The following is a 3,337-nucleotide window of genomic DNA, read 5'->3' as shown; positions in this document are numbered from 1 at the left end:
GGTGATGATTTCAGGATCATGAGATGGAGCCCTATGTTGGGCTCCAGCTCAGCCCAGAGTCTACTTGAGATTCTCTCCCTTTCCCACCCCCTCTGCCCCTCCCCATACACTCTCTCTCTTTCTCTCTCTCTCAAATAAATAAATGAAATATTTTAAAAAAGAGCAATGGGGAATCAAATCATTGAAGAGTTTTAGGTAGAAAGGTGACAAAGTCTACATCAATCTTTCCGGCTTTTGTATGCAAAAGAGAGGAGGATGTTAGAGTGGAGAGAATTAGTGATGGACTTGTGGATTTTTATATATTGTTTCACAACGATTTATGACCAATTAGAATCATAATTTTTTTTATGTTTAGGTTTTCCCAAATTTGTCCTGGGGTGGGAAGTAGGTGGGAGAAAACTTAAAGGTGACTTTTGTGATTTTGGCACTATTTCAAAATTCCACCATTAGTGTCCAAGGGTTCCAGCTTCTTCACATCTCCACCACCACTTATTATTCTGTGTGTGTGCGTGCGTGTGTGTGTGTGTGTGTGTGTGTGTGTGTGAATAACCATATTAATGGGGTAAAGTGAAAATCTATTGTTGTGTTGATTTGTATTTTACTACTGATTGCGCAGCTTTTTATGTGCTTATTGGCCCTTTGTATATCATCTTTGGAGAAAGATATATATTCAAGTCCCCTGCCCATCTTTTAATAAGGTTATCTGATTTTCTGTTGTTAAGTTATAGTTCTTTGTATATTCTGGATATGAACCCCTTATTACATATATGATTTGCAAATATTTTACCCCAATCTGTAGATTGCCTTTTCACTCTGCTGATTGTGTCCTTTGAGGAACAGAAGTTTTTAAGTTTGGTGTAGTCCCTTTGTCTATTTTTGCTTTTGCTGCCTATTCTTTTGGTGTCATTTCCAAGAAATAATTGCCAAATCCAATGTCATGAATCTTTTCTCTTGTTTTATTCTAAAGGTTTTAGAGTTTTGAGTCTTATATTGAAGTGTTTAATCTATATTTTACATGGTGTAAAATAAGGGTCTGACTTTGCTTTACATGCGGATATCTGGTTTTCTAAACACCATTTTTTGAAGATACTGTCCCTCCCTGATTAGGTAGTCATAGCACTTTTATCAAAGGGCTTTTTTCTGTACTCTTCATTCTATTCCTTTGGTCTATATAGCTGTCTTTATGAAAGTACCACACTGTTTTGATTACTATAGCTTTGTAATATGTTTTGAAATCAGGAGGCATAAGTTCTCCAACTTTGTTCTTTTTTTTCCCAAAATTGTTTTGGCTATTTGGTGTCCTTTCAGATTCTACACTTAATCTTAGCCAAAAGGCCGAGAAGCGATCGATTCCACATGAATTTCAGGATGACATTTTTATGTTTCTACAAAAAATGCAATTAAGTTTTGATAGAGATTGCATTGAATATATAGATTTCTTTGAGTAGTACTGATGTCTTAACAATATTGTATTCTCATCTATGAACATGGCATGTCTTTCCATTTATTTGTGATTTTTTAGATTTCTTTCAGCAATGTTTTATAGTTTTTAGTGTAAAAGCCCTTTACCTCCTTCGTTAAGTTTATCCCTAAGTATTTGATTCTTTTTGATGCTATCATAAATGAAATTGCTTTCTTAATTTCCTTTCCTGACTATTCATTCTTGGTGTATAGAAATGCAACTGATTTATGTGTGTCGATTTTGTGCCTATAACTGTTGAACTTATTAGCTCTAACAGGTGTGTGTGTATGTGTAATCTTTAAGGTTTTTACATATAAGGTCATGTCATCTACGACAGAGATAATTTTATATCTTCCTCAACAATTTGGATGGCTTTTATTTCTTTTTCTTGACTAATTACTCTTGCTAGAACTTCTAATGATGTGTTGAATAGAAGTGGAAAAAGTGAGCATCCTTGTCTTGTTTCTGATCTGAGAGGAAGAGCTTTCAGTCTTTCATCATTAAGTATGTTAGCTGTAAGCCTTTCGTATTTAGCTTTTATTATGTTGAGGTAGTGTCTTTCTATTCCTAGTTTGTTGACTACTTTTGTCATGAAAGGATATTGAATGTTGCCAAGGGTTCTTTCTGCATCAATTAAGATGATCATGTGGTTTTTGTCCTTCATTCTGTTAATGTGATGTATCAAGACAATGGGTTTTGGGGTGCTTGGCTGGCTCGTTGCTGGAGCATAAGACTCTTGGTCTTGGGGTTCTGAGTTCAAGCCCCACATTGGGCATGGAGCTTACTTTAAAAATAAAAACTGTTGTTTTTGCAATATTCTGCAATTCTGCTAATTTTAAAATTATTTGTGCTGCATTTCTATGAATTATCATAGGTTTTTAGGATACAGAGCCATATCATATCATCTGCAAAATCAGTATTTTAACTAATCCTTTCTAATCCTTATCCTTTTGATTTTATGCTTTTGTCAGAATTGTAAACTAAAAGCTCTAGTTCTATAGTGAATAATAATAATAATAAGGAGTGGCCATGGTCGCCTGATGCTAGACTTCAGAGAGAATATTTCAGTGTTCTTCCATTTAATAGATGCTAGCTTTCAAGTAAGGTATATATCTTTTTTTATGTTGAAAAAATATTCATTGATTATTTTTATTATGTATTTTTATTGGAAATGTGAGTTAAATTTTGCAAATGTTTTTCCAGCATGTATTAAAAAAAACATACTATTTTCTCACTAGAACTAATAATAAGGTGAAATATATTAATGAACTTCCCAATATTAATTTATCTTGTATTTCTGGTAGAAAGTCTGTTTTGTCTCGATACATTATTATCTTAATGTGCTATTGGGCACCGTGTTAATATTTATTTTGGACCATTGTGTCAATATTTATAAACCCATGTCTGTGGGTTTGAGGAAAGTATTTTTTTAAACAAGTTTTGTTATTAATGATATATTCTTTTTGTCAGAAGAATTTGGACGATTTCCTTCTTTTTCTATGCTTTCGTACAAATAGGACGGCCTGGACTTTGACATTTCCGTAGAATTCCCCTGTGAAATCATCTTGACTTGCTGTTTTTCTGAGATGTGGAGAGTGGGAAGTAACTCTTTGGTAACTTTCCCCATGCCTTCTATAAAAATTGGTCTGTTTGCTTCACCAGGGTCAATTTTGGCAAAATACATTTTCCCAGAAAATTTTCCACTTTTGCATTGTTTAACTCTCATCGGTCTCAATGGGTTTTTTTCTTTGTCATTTTTTATCTTGTGTATTTGTGGGGTTTTTTCTCTGCCACCCCCCTTCCCATAAACAATGTTACCTTTCTTAATTAGATCAGATAGTGATTGCTTATTTTTTATAATCAAATATTTACTTA

At 33.6% G+C, this 3,337-nt stretch overlaps 1 pseudogene; it reads right to left on the bottom strand.

Annotated features, from left to right (window-relative positions):
- Nucleotides 1-1,244: 1,244 nt before the first annotated feature.
- On the bottom strand, nt 1,245-1,347 carry LOC114210532 (U2 spliceosomal RNA; annotated as a pseudogene).
- Nucleotides 1,348-3,337: the final 1,990 nt, after the last annotated feature.

This window comes from Eumetopias jubatus, unplaced genomic scaffold (genome assembly GCF_037043125.1).
Source record: "Eumetopias jubatus isolate StellerSeaLion01/CBP00866 unplaced genomic scaffold, mEumJub1_p1.0 scaffold_12, whole genome shotgun sequence".
Classification (NCBI taxonomy): Eukaryota; Metazoa; Chordata; class Mammalia; order Carnivora; family Otariidae; genus Eumetopias; species Eumetopias jubatus.
This window is presented reverse-complemented; position numbering and strand designations above follow the sequence as displayed.